This window comes from Equus asinus, chromosome 2 (assembly GCF_041296235.1).
Source record: "Equus asinus isolate D_3611 breed Donkey chromosome 2, EquAss-T2T_v2, whole genome shotgun sequence".
In the NCBI taxonomy this organism is placed as follows: Eukaryota; Metazoa; Chordata; class Mammalia; order Perissodactyla; family Equidae; genus Equus; species Equus asinus.
The window spans coordinates 159,079,533-159,097,707 of NC_091791.1; the positions used below are offsets into that span (position 1 = coordinate 159,079,533).

At 39.4% G+C, this 18,175-nt stretch overlaps 1 long non-coding RNA gene across 4 annotated transcripts in view; it reads right to left on the bottom strand.

The window, feature by feature from the left end:
* LOC123283014 (uncharacterized) overlaps positions 1–18,175 on the bottom strand; it is a 506,927-nt gene that overhangs the window by 137,773 nt on the left and 350,979 nt on the right. The gene's annotated exons all lie outside the window — the stretch shown is intronic.

Sequence of the window (18,175 nt, forward strand, 5' to 3'; positions counted from 1 at the left end):
TGAAACTAGTTCATTTTCCAACTGGCTTCTAGTGTCCCCTACATACCAGTGAGTCCCAAAGGGCTTCACATAGGTAAACCCACAGGTCAGTGATCATTCCTCATCTCACTTGACCATCAGCAACGGAAGACAAAGATATCACCTCCTCTTCTTTGGAATACTCCCTTTGCTCTGCTTTTGGGATGCCGTAGTCTCCTGGTTTCCTTCTCCCTCTTCAGCTGTGTTTTCTCAGTCTCTTTGCCAGGTCACTTCTCTCCTTCCAGCTTCTCAACTGCCAAGTGTCGCAGGCTTTCTCAGTGGACCTTGTCTCTTTTATGTCTACACTACCCTTGGTGATCTCATCCGGTAACAAGGCTTTAAATATCTTCTAAACTTGGGGGACTGTAAATTTATATTTCTAGTCTGGATCTCTCACCTGAACTCCAGACTCATACCAACTATTAAACATCTCCATTCGGGTGTCTAGGACTCCTCTCAGTCTAACATTTTCAAAACCAAGTTTCTTATCTCCTTTACTCTCCCACACCAGCTCAGTTAACGGCAACTCTATCTTTCCATCTGCTCAGGCCCAAAACCTTGGAGTCATTGTTAAGTCTTCCGTTCCTCTCACACTCCACGTCTAATTCATTAGCAAATAGTGTTGGTTCTTCTCCAAAACACATCCAGAATCTAACCACTTCTTTCCTCTCGCAGCTCTCCTACCCTCTCCAACCACCATCACCTGTCTCCAGGATTATCACAATGGCCTCTGAACTGATTTTTCTGCTTCCAGCCCTTGCCCCAGTCTGTTCTCAGCTTAACAGCCAGAGTGATCCTGTTAAAATGTAAGTCAGATCATATCATGCCCCTGCTCCAAACTCTGTACTGGTTTCCATCTCAATTAGAGTAAAAGCCAAAGCATTCACAGCAGCTGACAAAATCCTATATAACCTGGCTTGCTCTTCACTTCCCGCCAATCTCTCCCTCCCTCTGCTTTAGCCTTACTGCTCTTCTTCCTTTTTTTCAAATTTGACGGGCATGTTCCAGGCTTGGGTCCTTTGAACTTGCTGTTTCCTCCTGCTATAACACTCTTCCCTTGATATCCACATGACTTGCTCACTTGCCTCCTTTATAAAAATGCTATCTCATTGAAGGCTTTACCGGTCACCTATTCAAAACGGCAATGCCACCATCCCTATTTACTGCTTTATTTTCCCATTAACACTGAATATTATTCGCATTCTATATGGTTTTTTTTTTTATTTGATTTTTTGGTGAGGAAGATTAGCCCTGAACCAACATCCATTGTCAATCCTCCTCTTTTTTTCCTTTTTTTTTTTTTGGCTTGAGGAAGATCTGTGCCAGTCTTCCTCTATTTTACATGTCTGATGCCTCCACAACATGGCTGATGAGTGGAGTAGGTCCACACCCAGGATCCAAACCTGCGAACCCAGGCTGCCAAAGTGGAGTGTACAAAACTTTAAACACTCAGCTATGGGGCCAGCCCCACATTCTACATCTTTTAGTATATTTATTTGTTGTCTGTCTCCCCACCTCATCCTATTCCCACTAGAATACAAACTCCATGAGGGCAGGGATTTTGAGCTGTGTCCTAGGCCTACTGCTGTAAACTCTAGAACAATTTATTTGTCTTGCACATAATGAATAAACAAACATAGGAATGAAATCTATATTTCTCAGACATACAATTTTAACTAGATATTTGGTATTCCAATATATGGCCCAGTGCTGTCTCAAACATAAATCCACAACTAAACTCACCATTTCACCCATGAACTCAAACCCCAGTTCTGCTAATGACCAGTTAAGAGACTGCACTAAACACTCACTATCTTCTCCTGTAAAGTAGGGATCACAATACGCTCGATATTTGTTTCTTGCTTGTCTTCACTTTTTACTCTGCTTTTCACGCTCCATCCCTAAGTACCTGTTAATAGTCTCCATCTGCTGGATGGTACTCATCTTCTAAACACCCATTAAATGATAGTATTCCCTGTTCATCCTTCAAAATCCTGTTCAAAGTTCTCCTTGGGAAATCTTTCCTTGCTAACTCCCCTCTCACCCTACTACCCCACTCCCACATATCCACGCACACAACATCTGAGCATCCTGCGTAAGCACTAACATGATATTTACCAAATTACAGCAAGAATATCTTCTTACTACTCAGCCTCCCCAATAAACTATAAATGTGCAAGGGAAATTACCACATCTTAATTATCCTTGAAGTCCCAAGGTCCTAGCAAACGATCAGGCCCATGTTAGGTACTCAACAAATTATTATTAAATGATGAATGAACGGGTGAATGGATGAAAGAGTAAATGAATGAGGCAAGATCAAAGAGAATGTTGGAAGCAATGCATTAATGTTTTCTTGCATACCCTAAGAGCTTTGCATGATTTTATTAGAGCATTTAGTGATACAGCTTACAGATGAAAATCAAAGATTCTTGATGACGTAAAAGGTGTCTTCATTACCTAAGCTAGATAAAAAGCAAATAGACTAACTTAGGTTGACCTGAAATGATCCAGTGAAATTCTTATGTCTATTTTTGCAATTTTCTGGATAAAGTGGTCTTATGGCTTTCACAGCAAATTTATAGTGAATATAGAAATGGAATGCAGGCCAAGTTGGAGCTTTTTGTATTTCAGCGTTAAATGGAGTTTAAGGTGGTCTTGAATCCTGGCCAATACTGCAGAATTATTTGGTTTTTCCCATTTGTTTTTTTTCTCTATATTTCACATGAGAAAACCCAGTATTTAATCAAATTATCTTCATTAACTTTATTTTCATTTAAATGACACAGAGATGAAATGAGATAATAGTTCTAGAAATATGCTGCTCTTTCATAATCCACATTGCCACCTGTGGAAATCTTACAGAAAACTATTAATAATTGAGTCTGACGCTGCAGCAGTAAAACTCACGGTATGTTCTTATTAGGTTGTTATTCATGTTGCTTCCAAACACTGTATTCCATTTTCTGTGAATATTATTAACTTTCATAATGTGCAACATTACTATATGGACGGTTTTAAAGAATAACACAAAATATAGACGCTATAAATCAAGGGCAAAAAGGAAAGTTAATTGGAATTTCATTATTAAAAAAGAGGATAAAAAGAAAAAAATTTTCCCATTATTTTATATAAACAGCATACCAGAACGATTTAGGGAATGCTTACCTTTATTGACCATGCTTATTATTATATTATTAATTAAGTGCTACGGTGATTATACATTTTTCCCTCCATGGTGTGAGATGCATAGGTTTTGCCTTGACATTGTTTTTTGAGTTTGGGGTTTTGTTTCTGCTGAGTTGGCTTTAAGAAACTCTTTTGAGGAAAAAAATATAGACTAAAGAATCCTCATGTAATGTTATCTGCAGTGCTTTGAAATATAGAGATTACGTTGCCTTAAGAATCTGAGGACATCCTTTAACTTTTGTCTGTATCATGTGAAAGATGAGTTGTGTGAAAAATAAAGAAACTATAATGTGCCGTTTATAGCATGATGGGAATTATCCCCAAAGATAATTTTTCTAATTTTTGAGTGGCATCAGCTGCCTAAGCAAGGCCAAGGGCATTAATTATAGAGGAGATGCCAGGGAGGAATACTTATGTACCTTTCATTGTTATAGAACCTCATTTGGGAGTTAATATCAGTGCTGTCTCCAATACCATTCATCTGACACTTGGTAAGTGAGTTGTCAGTAAAGGTGAAAATATATTAATAGTGCAGATCACTTGAAATGGGTGCTCTTATGTGTTTTACCAGAAAATTCTCCCTTCGGTTAACTCAATATCTTTTCTGACACATTTTCGTTGCACTAAAGTGTCTTTTATAGTGTGTCAGAGTTATGAATACTGATAGACCTTCTCCTAAAGTGCCCCTCAAGTTCACTGCCATTTGCTCATTAGGTTTGCTTTTTATTGCATGTCAGAAAGTGCCTCCTTTTAAGCACCTACTAATAAATGGGGATTGATGAGAAGCGTTATCTCCAGAGCAGGCGGTAAATTCAAAGGTCTTAAATGAGGAAGTCTGTGAGGCATCTAAGACCAGAGCATGTGCCCGTGGATCTTGATCTGTCTTACAGGGGATAGTTTATTTGATGTTAAGATTGAAGAGGCACACATTCTAAAGAAGTACTTGAAGTTCTGAAATGGAAACAGTTCATTTCCCCATTGATAAAAGGACATAATAAGCTATCTTTTTAAAGATGTCTCCAGAATCATTTTCAATTGCGATTTATTTATATGAGTCACATGAATTGTAACTTTGCAGGAAGTGTTAATCCACTGTTTCCGACTCTAACAGAAAACGTGTAAGGTGAAGTTGGCGGGAGATAGATGAAGATGTATCGACAAAGAAAATGGTGGTGATGACTAAACGGCATTGGAGGCAGGGGGCCTCCAGATCACTCGGTCATCTGAAGAATCGGAGGATGAGGCTGTCGCAGTGAGGCAAGGGGATGGGAGAAGAGAGTGATGTCTCTGTTTCTGGGGCTCTCTTGGGCTGAGCATGATCTGGAAGGAAGTCCAACCCTTTGCTACCAGCTCTGGGAAACGTCTGAAAAGCAAGAACCTCTGTAAAAAGCACCTCTTTAGTTTATGGAGATGTTGCTGAGCTGGCCTTGGTGAGCATCTATTAAATGGAGGAATATGTGAATTCAGCTTGCTGATGAAATGAAATATTGAAAAAATGTTGGTTATGTGAGTTCCAACAGTGACAGGTAATGGCTTGCTGACTCAAAGAAGAGGCAGGAAATCAATAAGCCAGAGTGGTACAACTGCCCAGCAACGAATCATGCCTATGAGAAGAGGCACCTAGAATTCTGAAGGTTTCTCAGAAACTCCGAATCAGTATTTGTCAATCATTCATTTACCACCCTCATGGTTTGGCCATATCCACAAAGTATTTTTAAGTCAACATTTTTATTTAAATCAACTCACTTCTTTACTTAGCCTTGTTCTGTATAAGAATTTATGTGATATACTAGTTTTATCTTTTCTAATATATATTAAAATAAATATATAACTACTAAAATTAGAAATTTAGGAATCTCTGATATACCTTAAAACTTCTCATGTTCTGCCATTGGTACAAGTCCTGTACACTGAGGAACTCTCTTCTAAATGAGAAGAGCAAAGTGTTTGTCATAGATTTTGGAGAAGACCAAAAGGGACCAGAAGATCAGAAGGGACCAGGAAAAGGGACTTAATATTATCTGTTTGTAATTTAGGCCCTGCTTGCTTTCAGGAGGGTTTGGAGGTGACCTAAAAGTTAGGCATGTATGCAATGACTGTTAAGGTAAAAAATATAAATATCAGAAACTTGCAGAAGGAGGAAGCAAATATACTGTCCCTCCAGGCTAAAATAGTTACTATATTGAGTATTAAATTTAGCTCTGTGCTTTCTGGAAAGGTCAACATTATATCCAACTCGCTCATGGGCTCTGTGACCTCTGTTGACCCTTGTTACTTAAGGGAGATACCCATATGGAAAAATAGAGTGTTCTTTTTCTATGTTAAGAAACTTTAAAGATTCCTAGAATTTCTATTGAAAATCCATATACCCAGCCATCAATTTCAAACCTGACAGGTTTTACTAACAGGAAGAGTGGGAGAGCTGGATCTGTCAAGGTGAGCAGTATGCGCGGGAGTCAGTGGGGCCTGAAGACGGCTTGCCTGGCGGAGGTGAGAGGGCATCTGAGGTTCCATGTCATGAACCTCTGGGTAGCCAGGACTGCTGATTCCTGTGCCAGCTATTCCAGTTGCCTATTGCTATATAACAAACCACCTCAAAACTTAGTGGAATTGAAACAAAAATTAATTAATATTTCTTAAGGTCTGTGAATTAACTGGGCTCACCTGGGCAGTTTTCACTTTGAGTCTCTCATGCATTTACAGGCAGCCATCAGCTCGGGTCAGAGTCATCTGAAACTCAGCTGGGCAGGATATTTTCGCTGGTGCACTCACATGGCTAGCTGTTGATACTGGCTGTCAGTTGGAAGCTTAGCTGGGCTGGAGCATCTAGACACGTCTTTGTCATGTGGCTCCACCTTCTCATAGCATAGAGACTGAGTTTTGAGAGGAAATGTCCCAACAGCAAACACTCCCTAACGCAGGAAGCAGAAGCTGCCAGGCTACTTAAGGGTTGTGCTTAGAACTGGCATACCACCACTTCTTCTGTGTTTTATTGAATAAAACAATCACAGGTCCCACTCAGATTCAAAGGGGTTGGAGAAATAAACTCTTAGTGGGGAGTGGCAAGGTCACAATGTAGAAGAGTATGTGAAGTGGGAAATATTATTGTGACCATCTTTGGAAAATATAATCTACCACATCCTCCAAGAGCCTTCCACACTCTGGAATCAAGGCAGATAAAAGGAATACAAACACAGGACTAATCTGGGTTTTGGGATAGTATTTTAAGCATGGTGTAAAGTTGTGTAGGCAATGAACTCTAAGTTGTGGTGACTTTGGTACGTAAAGAAATTCATTATGTAATGTGGTGACAGGAAAGAGCCCTAGACGAATTCTACTAAACTCTACTCCCAGCTCTTCACTTTATGTAGACTTGGGAGAGTAACTAGGCTTTATATCTTTGCATCTACAAAACAAGAAGTCAGAGTTGGACAATCTATGAGAGCCCTTTCCATTCTTAATAATTAAGAAACCATGAACTTATTGCTAATTTGCCTGCTGTGGGTCAGGGGGAATGATATGTTAAATGAATTGCTCATAAATTAAAAGAACACATTTGGAGCAGGGTTGGCTTTTCTGGGAATCAATAGCTGAAATTACATACTGTAGAGAAAGTTATTGATGACATTGATTGTTAGATTAGTCCTTTGGCTCTAGAGTCCTAGAAAGACATCTCTTAATGATCTTCTATAACATGTAAACTTTTAAGGTTATTTTCCCTATATTTTTCACTCTAATCCGAACTCTGATAAGTAGTCTCTGGCTTCCTAACAGACGTGGAAGTTGATTATTTGTAATGAGAATAACCACCTCTTACTATTGGTTTGTAAATCCATATTTCCATTCATTGAATGTCTTCAGATAGGAACAAGATATACCCAAATCTATGATTGTGGATGGCTACATGTGAATCTCTATTTAATGTTAAATTGGGTAATGTGTATTTCTGGCAAACTAATAAATGATGGCTGAGTCTAATTGCATGTAAAAGAAGACCAAGTCAGTTTATATTCTCTCTGCTTTCAAGAAAAAATGTGAACAGCATGTAGACACATATCCTGTGCTCTATGCAGGTGCTATGGGAACTTGGAGCTATCGTGAAGGAGATGTGTTCTCTCCAGTGGGCAACCCAAGCAAGGGTGGAAAAGCAAACATAAGTGGTCAGACATCTGGATGGAGGTTGTAGAGGAGCCTAGCATAGGATATAAGCCTTGCTAGCTTTTTGAATAATGACAAGTTTAAACAATAGGACCAACTTGCATGTTTTATAAACAGCACCCACTTCCTGGACTTCTGGGGCTTCCCAAATAAAACTCCAGAATGTCAATCCATCTTATTCCAATCATGGAAAATTGCCTCCTCTCTGAAAACCACCCCTCATTTATCTTAAGGAAAATGGTACAACAGTTTGTAGAATATTCCAAATTTTCCACTTAAATTGTACAGAAATACAACTGGACATTATCAACCAAACATTCATTGAGTGACTATTAGATACAAGACAATGTTCTTGAAGGCTATCAAAGGGTTTATTCCTTCAGTCTTTATTTTTTTGCCTATTCAACAAATATTTTGAGTACCTACTCAGTGCCAGGCTCTGTTCACTGTGGCAGAAGTCATTGGATTTCTATCTAATAGCCATATGCCTCACTCCTTCACACACACACCCTTCCACAGAGGCAGCCTCGTATGAAATTTTTTTTTAAATTTTTGTTTTTTTCGGATGTACATCATATTTCAAATTCTGGATACATTACATCATGTTCACCACCCGAACACTAATTATAGTGCATCCCCTCACATGTGACCCTAATCACCCCTTTTGCCCTCCCCCCTCTCCCCTTCCCCAATGGTAACCACCAGTCCAATCTCCAATGCTATGTGTTTTTTTTTTTGTCACTTTTATCTTCTACTTATGAGTGAGATCATATGGTATTTGACTTTCTCCCTCTGACTTATTTCACTCAGCATAATACCCCCAAGGTCCATCCATGTTGTCTCAAATGGCTGGATTTCGTCATTTCTTATGGCTGAGTAGTAGTCCATCGTGTATAAATACCACATCTTCTTTATCCATTCTTCCCTTGATGGGCACCTGGGTTGCTTCCAAGTCTTGGCTATTGTGTATAATGCCGCAATGAACATAGGGGTGTAAGTATCTTTATGCCTTTGTGTTTTCAAGTTCTTTGGATAAATACCCAGCAGTGGAATAGCTGGATCATATGGTAGATCTACCCTTACTTTTCTGAGGATACTCCATACTGCTTTCCATAGTGGCTGCACCAGTTTGCACTGCCACCAGCAGTGAACAAGGGTTCCCTTCTCTCCACACCCTCTCTAACACTTGTTTCCTGTCTTGTTAATTATAACCATTCTGACCAGAGTGAGGTGATACCTCATTGTAGTTTTGATTTGCATTTCCCTGATAGCTAATGATGTTGAGCATCTTTTCATATGCCTGTTGGCCATCTGTATTTCTTCTTTGGAGAAATCTCTGTTCAGATCTTTTGCCCATTTTCTAATTGGATTGTTGTTTTTTTTTGTTGTTGAGCTGTATGAGTTCTTTGTATATTTTGGATATTAACCCCTTATCTGATATGTGGTTTGCAACTATCTTCTCCCAATTGTTAGGTTGTCTTTTCGTTTTGTTGATGGTTACCTTTGCTGTGCAGAAACTTTTTAGTTTGATGTAGTCCCATTTTTTCATTTTTTCTTTTGTTTCCCTTGCCCGGTCAGACATGGGACTTGAAAATATGCTGCTCAGACCAATGTCATAGAGCATACTGCCTATGTTTTCTTCTAGAAGTCTCATGGTTTCAGGTCTTACATTCAAGTCTTTAATCCATTTTGAGTTAATTTTTGTGCATGGTGTAAGGGAATGGTCTACTTTCATTCTTTTGCATGTGTCTGTCCAGTTTTCCCAACACCATTTATTGAAGAGACTCTCCTTTCTCCATCGTATGCTCTTGGTTCCCTTGTCGAATATTAGCTGTCCATAAACGTGTGGGTTTACTTCTGGGCTCTCAATTTCGTTCCATTGATCTGTGTGTCTGTTTTTGTGCCAGTACCATGCTGTTTTGGTTACTATGGCTTTGTAGTATAATTTGAAATTGGGGAGTGTGACACCTCCAGCTTTGTTCTTTTTTCTCAGGAATTCTTTGGCTATTTGGGGTCTTTTCTTGTTCCATATAAATTTTAGGATTCTTTGTTCTATTTCTGTAAAAAATGTTGTTGGAACTTTGATAGGGATTACGTTGAATCTATAGATTGCTTTAGGAAGTACGGACATTTTAACAATGTTAATTCTTCCAATCCAAGAGCACGGAATATCTTTCCATTTCTTTGTGTCTTCTTCGATTTCTTTCAACAATGTTTTATAGTTTTCGGTGTACAGATCTTTCACCTCTTTCGTTAAGTTTATTCCTAGGTATTTTATTCTTTTTGTTGCAATTGTAAATGGGATTGTATTCTTAATTTCTCTTTCCGTTGTTAGTGTATAGAAACGCAACCGATATTTGTACATTGATTTTGTATCCCGCAACTTGACTGTATTCCTTTATTATTTCTAAAAGTTTTTTAGTGGACTCTTTAGGGTTTTCTAGATATAAAATCATGTCATCTGCAAAGAGTGACAGTTTCACTTCTTCTTTTCCAATGTGGATCCCTTTTATTTCTTTTTCTTGCCTGATTGCTCTGGCTAGGACTTCCAATACTATGTTAAATAAGAGTGGTGACAGTGGGCATCCTTGTCTGGTTCCTGTTCTTAGAGGGATAGCTTTCAGTTTTTCTCCATTGAGAATGATATTTGCTGTGGGTTTGTCATATATGGCCTTTATTATGTTGAGGTATTTTCCTTCTATACCCAATTTATTTAGAGTTTTTATCATAAATGGATGCTGTATCTTGTCAAATGCTTTCTCTGCATCTATTGAGATGATCATGTGATTTTTATTCTTCATTTTGTTAATGTGGTGTATCACGTTGATAGATTTGCGGATGTTGAACCATCCCTGCATCCCCAGAATGAAACCCTCTTGATCATGATGTACGATCTTTTCAATGTATTGTTGTATTCGATTTGCTAGTATTTTGTTGAGGATTTTTGCATCGATGTTCATCAGTGATATTGGCCTGTAATTTTCTTTTTTTGTGTTGTCCTTGTCTGGTTTTGGTATCAGGATAATGTTTGCTTCGTAGAAGGAGTTAGGAAGCCTCCCCTCCTCTTCAATTTTTTGGAAGAGTTTGACAAGGATAGGTATTAAGTCTTCTTTGAATGTTTGGTAGAATTCACCAGGGAAGCCATCTGGTCGTGGACTTTGATTTTTTGGGAGGTTTTTAATTGCTGTTTCAATCTCCTTACTGGTGATCAGTTTATTCAAATTTTCTACATCTTTTGGGCCAGTTTTGGAAGGTTGTATGTTTCTAAGAATTTATCCATTTCTTCTAGATTATCCAATTTGTTGGTGTATAGCTTTTCATAGTATTCTCTTATTATCTTTTGTATTTCTGAGGTGTCCGTTGTAATCTCTCCTCTTTTGTTTCTGATTTTATTTATTTGAGCCTTCTCTCTTTTTTTCTTGGTGAGTCTAGCTAAGGGTTTGTCCATTTTGTTTATCTTTTCGAAAAACCAGCTCTTGGTTTCATTAATTTTTTCTATTGTTTTTTTAGTCTCTATTTCATCTATTTCTGCTCTGATTTTTATTATTTCCTTCCTTCTGCTGATTTTGGGCTTTGTTTGTTGTTCTTTTTCCAATACCTTTAGGTGCACTTTTAGATTGTCTATTTGGGACTTTTCTTCTTTGTTGAGGTAGGCCTGAATTGCTATAAACTTCCCTCATAGAACTGCTTTTGCTGTATCCCACAGATTTTGGCATGCCGTGTTTTCATTTTCATTTGTCTCCAGGAATTTTTTGATTTCTTCTTTGATTTCTTCATTGACCAAATCATTGTTCAGTAGCATTTTGTTCAATCTCCACATTTTTTGGCTTTTCTGGTTTTCTTTCTGTAGTTGATTTCCAGTTTTATACCTTTGTGGTCAGAAAAGATGCATGGTATTATTTCGATCTTCTTAAATTTATTGAGACTTGTTTTGTGGCCTAATATGTGATCAATCCTGGAGAATGTTCCATGGGCATTTGAAAAGAATGTGTATTCTGTGGTTTTTGGATGGAATGTTCTGTATATATCTACTAAGTCCATCTGGTCTGATGTGTCCTTTAAGGCGAGTGTTTCCTTATTGATCTTCTGTTTGGATGCTCTATCCATTGGTGTAAGTGGAGTGTTAAAGTCTCCTACTATTATTGTATTACTGTCTATTTCTCCTCTTATGTCTGTTAATAATTGCTTTATATATTTAGGTGCTCCTATGTTGGGTGCGTAGATATTTACAAGTGTTATATTTTCTTGTTGGATTGTTCCCTGTATCATTATGTAGTGCCCGTCTTTGTCTCTTATTACAGTTTTTGATTTAAAGTCTATTTTGTCTGATATAAGTATTGCTACCCCAGCTTACTTTTCTTTGCCATTTGCATGGAATATCTTTTTCCATCCTTTCACTTTCAGTTTGTGAGTGTCTGTAGTTCTGAAGTGTGTCTCTTGTATGCAGCATATACATGGATCTTGTTTTTTTATCCATTTGGCCACCTTATGGCATTTGATTGGAGGATTTACTCCATTAACATTTAAAGTAGCTATTGATAAATATGTATTTATTGCCATTTTGTCACTTTTTCTTTCTTTTGGGTGTTTTAGTAGTTCTTCTCAGTTCCTTTCTTTTTCTCTTGCTCTCTTTGCTTGTGGTTTGATGGCTATCTTTAGGAATATGTTTGATTACTTTTGTCTTACTTTTTTTCCTGCTTGTTATAGGTTTCTGGTTTGTGGTTACCATGAGGATCCTATTTAATATACTATGCATATAACAGTCTATATTGAGTAGACTCTTTAGCTTGACTTCTTTCTAAAAGATCTACTTTTTCACTCCCCTCCTCCCACATTATATGTTTTTCACATCATATATAGTCTTTTGTTTAGTGTGTGTCTATCCATTACCCTCTTATCATTGAAATAGGTAATTTTAGTACATTTGTCTTTTAACCCTCATATTATCTTCACAGGTAGTTGATCTGCTGCCTTTACTATACTTTTACCTTACAAGTGATTTTATTGCCTGTTTTTTTGTTGTTGTTGTTTTGGATTTTTTGATAATTTTTTTTCTTTTATCTCTATTTGTGGTCATTGCTTTCCCACTTAAATAAGTCCCTTCATCATTTCTTGTAGAGCTGGTGTCTTGGTGATAAACTCCTTTAATTTTTGCTTGTCTGGGAAGCTCTTTATCTCTCCTTCCATTCTGAGTGACAGCCTTGATGGATAGAGTATTCTTGGTTGTAGGTTTTTTCCTTTTAGCACTTCAAGTATGTCGTGACATTCTCTTCTCGCCTGTAGGGTCTTGGCTGAGAAGTCTGCTGACAGCCTGATGGGCTTCCCTTTATATGTCACTTGCGGCCTTTCTCTTGCTGCTTTTAGGATACTGTCTTTGTCTTTAATTTTAGACATTTTGATTATAATACGTCTTGGTGTGGGCCTCTTTGGGCTTCTCTTGTTTGGAGCTCTCTGTGCTTCCTGAACTTGGATGTCTGTTTCCTTCCTCAGGTGAGGAAAATTTTCCTCTATTATTTCAACAAATAAATTTTCTGCCCCTTTGTCTCCCTCTTCTCCTTCTGGGACCCCTATAATCCGAATGTTAGCACACTTGATATTGTCCTAGAGTTCCCTTACACTGTTCTCATTCTGTCTAATTCTTTTTTCTCTTTTCTGTTCTGCTTGGGTGATTTCCTCTAATCTTTTGTCTAGCTCGCTGATCCGTTCTTCTGCTTCCTCTACTCTGCTATTGAGTCCCTCTAGTGAATTTCTCATTTCAAGTATTGTATTCTTCATTTCTGATTGGTTCTTTTTTATATCTTCCAATTCTTTGCTGATGTGCTCACTGTGTTCATCCATTCTTCTCTGCATATCTGTGAGCATCCTCATTATATTTTGTTTGAATTCCTTGTCAAGGAGGTCGCTAGTTTCTGTTTCACTTAGTTCTTTTTCTGGTGCTTTGTAGTGTTCCCTTGCTTGGAAAGTATTCCTTTGCCTCCTCCTTATGCCTCTTTCTCTGTGCTATTTTCTTTGTACTAGGTGAGTCGGCTATGTCTCCTGATCTTGGAGAAGTGGCCTTATGTATGAGATGCCTTATGAGGCCCAGCAGTGTGCTTCCCTCTCGTCACCAGACCATAAGAACCAGGAGTGACCCCTTTGTGGGCTACTTGTGTTCTTCTGCTGTGGCAGGGTTGCTCCCACTGCAGGTACCCAAGGAGTCTGATCTTTCCTTCCCTGGCCAGCTGTTTGTAAATCCGGTTTGGAGGGGCCTCAGCACTGTTGGCTACAAAGTCTATTAGCACACTCTTATTGCAATTGTCCTCTTAATTGGGTTGGTACCCAGTGTAGCTGGTTGCTAGGCTCAGGGGCCTACAGTTCTGATAGGCCTGAGGCCAACAAGGCTGATGTCAGTTCTCTTAGGAGTGCAGCTGAGTGGGGCTAGCCCTTGGCATGGAGGCACTCAGTTGTTTCAGGCTTTGGAAAGTGGGGCTGATCCTTTTTATGGCTATTTGTGAAGCACAAGTCTTCTGCCGCTGATAAGCCTCACCCCCCCCCCCCCCCCGGACCACATACACTGTCAACATAGTCCTGGTCTGTGCACACTTCTCAACCCCCTGGAGCATACCCCTCCGCCACACTGCAGAGGCCTCCACCTCTGCCCCAATGCCCCCCAGAGTTCACCTGGTCCTCACACAAGCCCTGCCCCACAGAGGCAGACACCCTTGCCTGCCTGTAGAGGATCAAGGCACTCAGACAATGCAGGCTGAAAAGTAGCCTGAGGGCTTGCTGTTAGGTGGGGCCAGTCCCTAGGGCGGGTTGCCTGCCCTGGCTGAACTGGATTAAATCTGTGCTCTAGTGGGTGTGGCAGACCCCTGGGCTAACAGCCCAAGGGACGCACCTCAATGGCCCCCACCAGTGTCCATATCAGCACGCCTGGACGAGCTCAGAACAACGGCCCCCACCAATGTCTCAGTCCCCGGAGAGGATCCTCCTCTCACCAAGATGCCCCCAGAGCCCACCAGGTGAGTCTTGTTTTACCAAAGGACAGTCAGCCTTCTCTCTGGTGACTTTAGGTTGCTGCAGAGTGAGTTTGTGCGTGGGCCCTTTAAGACCCGGATCTTTTCAGCTCTCTGCCGATAGCTTTTCTGGGGTGTCCTCGCTGCAGTTAATAGCCAGCAAAGCCAGATAGTAAGATCCCCATCTCAGTTGGGCTGAGTCTGAAGGGTGGTTATAGCAGTATTGCCCCCGCTCCGGACCTCACTCCTCCAGGGATGGCTGCGTACCTTAGGGTGGCTCCCGCCTGGCCACCTGAGAAGCTCTGCTGCTCCCAAAGGTGGCTTTTTCCCTCTCCGGCCGGAGTTACTGCCTCTTCTGCTTTCGTCAGGACTGTCCCTTGTCGTTGGGGTTCTTTTTATCCAGTTTTCAGTTTTCAATCCAGGGTGATTCTTCCCAAAATTGTTGTAACCTGGTTGTGTTCGTGGGAGGAGGTGAGTTCAATGTCTGCTCACAGTGCCATTTTGACGAGAACTCAGCCTGGTATTAATTTCAAGAGCACCAACCCTGGAGTCGGACCACCCGGATTACAATCCTGGCAACACCACTGACTCACTGTGTGACCTGATTTAAGTTATTTAACATCTCTGTAAATTATAGATAATAATGGTAACTACCTCATATGCTTCCTGTGATGATTAAATGAGGTAATATACTGTAACTAGTGGGACAGTGCCAAGTACATTGTAAATGCTATGTACGAATTAGCTATTCCTACTACTTTGGTGACTCCCATTAATGCTACAAACACTCCTAACAAACTCTTGATTTTGCTCAAGTATTGGTGGTTGTGTCCTTCAAAGGAGGCTAAGTCCCAGGCCAAATGCGCATATTGACTTTGGTTGAAACTAACCATGTAAATTCCATTCCTCTTTCCCATGGTTGTTTTAGAAATGGGCACATGATGCCATCCCATCCGATGAAATGTGAGGACATTATTGTTTGAGGATGTAAGCTTGAAGCTGCTTTGGAATATCAGAAACTAGCCTAAGGACAAACACCAACATTCTGAAGACGGCAGAGCAAAAGATGGAAAGAAGGTAAGTGTTTGATGATTTCATTGAGGCCCTGAAGCAATCAACCCTGGGACAATTATACCAAGACATATTGTGAGATAATAAAGAAAAGAATATTTTTGTATAGGCCATTTTCAGTTGGGTTTTCTGGAACTTGCTGCTGAGAGCATCAATTGAAATCTTGTATCACTCTTTCCTGATCATGAGGATTCAAGACATCAATGAAATTCCTTGTTCCTTTAAAGAAATGTGAGAAACATATCCAAGACATGCTAGAAAGGAAGAATGAAACACCCCTGGCAGAGGATGAAACGAGTATATTTACCCCAACTCAGATGTGTGATATTTATTTTAATATGTACAAAAATTACAGTAGAGATAATGTAAAAATGTATGAGGTAGATTCCATTGATCTTTCCACATAAGAACAACAAACTCTCTGGATCATTCTCATTCTCCACAGAAACATAATACACAAGGGGAAACATTGTCATGGTTCTGCTCTATAAGGTGTGTGATCGTGGATTAAGTGTAATTAATCTATTAGTAGGTGCCAGTAACAAGAAAGGTTAATTTGAGCCAGTTTCTCAGGTTACATAAGAAGCACTTAGCCTCTCTAATCTCATCTTTTAAAGATTCTGACTCAGTAGATTCAAATGTAAGTCTGTGTGCTTTACTTGAAGAAATACCAACTTAAAAATTGTTTTTCAGTGTCAGAGGAACATAAATTGAAAGGAACGTAAAAATAAGTTATTGGTATTCAATTCAAACAAATATTATTTGCTAATAGAGGAAGAAGACTCAAAATGAAGGCTTTAACTCTTCACTGAGATCATCTTAATACATATTCTAAATTAGTTAATAGCATGTAAATAAAAAGTTAATTTTGGTTAAAAAGAGTAAAATGACTTTCATTGACTAGATTTCTGTCAACTCCAACCCAATGGTCCAAGTACTTTACTGATGAGAAGTTGATATCTAATAGATAGTTCCATCTTGAGGAACTGCCTAGAATCACAGAGGCAAACTACTTAGAAGTAATTATCAACTTTGCAGGAAGAAAACACACATTGAATGTCTAAATCACTTCTTTAGGACCCTGGTGGTACTTTGAAAAACTAAGGTACAATAAACCCATGGATAATCACCATTTCAAGTTGTTCCATGCCTGGTGGAATTATCAGTCTGAATAATCAGATCATACATCTGAGTCAGTGTTGGGTTATTGAGTTCTTATTTTTGGGTTCTGTTCCCCTGTTACCTTCATCGTTTACTTATTTGAGATGCTCATCTGCCTGTTTGCCCTCATATCCATTCCCCACCACTCTCACTCTGGCTATATCCCTGGAAATTACTTCTCCCAGTCTTATTTACCAAATTCCTGCTAGGTTCAGCTGATAGGAGGCATTGCAAGGAATCTGGAGGGTGAGTAAAAGGAAAAAAATCAATGTATTTCTCTGTCTCTCTCTGTTTCTGTCTCTTCTCTCTCTCCCTCAGGTGACATCTATGATGGTAACTGGGCCTCCTCTATGGTTCTAAATCAGGCCAGATGTTCCTGCCTTACTGGTTCCAGCTATTGACCGACACACTTGAAGTCGTTTCAGCTTCTGAATGTGGTCCCAGAGCCTGAGATCCAGTAATAGTCTTCTCCCTTTAACCCTCCAGCCTAGGGGTGATAGTGGCTTTCTGCTGTTGCTAATATCTGGGTTTACTGTACTATCATCTGTTTGACTTCTCAGCAGTTCCCTGTATTAAAATTCCTTCTACCTGGAGTGATCACTGTTTTCCTGACTGATACACTACCCTTGACTCTTATTCTGAGCAATGGAAATTATAGACACTATTCATCACATCTTATATTCAATCTTGGCCTCTGCCAGTGATCCAACTTTTCCAATCATTGACAATCATACCATCTTCACTTGTATTCCAGAAGTGACCTCCACGCCCCTGATCTCATGGATTCCCCAAATGAGGTCAACCTGGTTGAAACACAGCCTCATTCTATAATATCAGTGTGTGATAATTAGTTGTTTCATTTGACCTAGGAATAACTGTGACAAACAGAGGGCATCAGCCATATTATCATGGACTTCTAATGCAGTTTACTTAACTGTCTATGATGGAGCCTTATGGAGAGACTTTCAGATATAAAGAGTAGAGAAAATTTTTAACAGGAAATGTCCTATCCAAGAAAAGCCACATCAAAGGGCATCTGGAAGGTAACTCTTGAAGGGCAAATGAAGGGTAATAGAATGAGGGAAATTATTGATAGGGCAGCTACAAATTGGCTAAATCTAAATCTCTGAAAAGTTATGCAGTGTGTTAAGCGTATCATCGATAGAGAAATATGATATAGAGATTGGCAAAGGAAATTGCCACATCGATATACAATATATAATATTATGTGTATAATATATAATATAATAAAGTATTGCCACATCATCTTTAATTTTTGCAGCCTTTCACTTAGCACACATAAGCCTCTGAATGTTCCAAGAGTTAAGGGTGACCAATAGCAAAGGAGAGTTGTGTGGGGGACCACATATTTTATTCTTAATCCCCTTGACAAACTCTGCGGAGCCTAAAGACTAGTTGCTTCTAGTTTTCTGTCTTCCCTAACGAGACAGGAGTTTCCAGCAGTTCGACAGAACATTTTATTGGGTACAGGTGATATTTGCTTAATGATTTCCCCGCATTCGATTCTGCATATACTGTTTCGTCTTTGAAACATGACAAGCGGTGTGTGTAAGCTGTGTGGC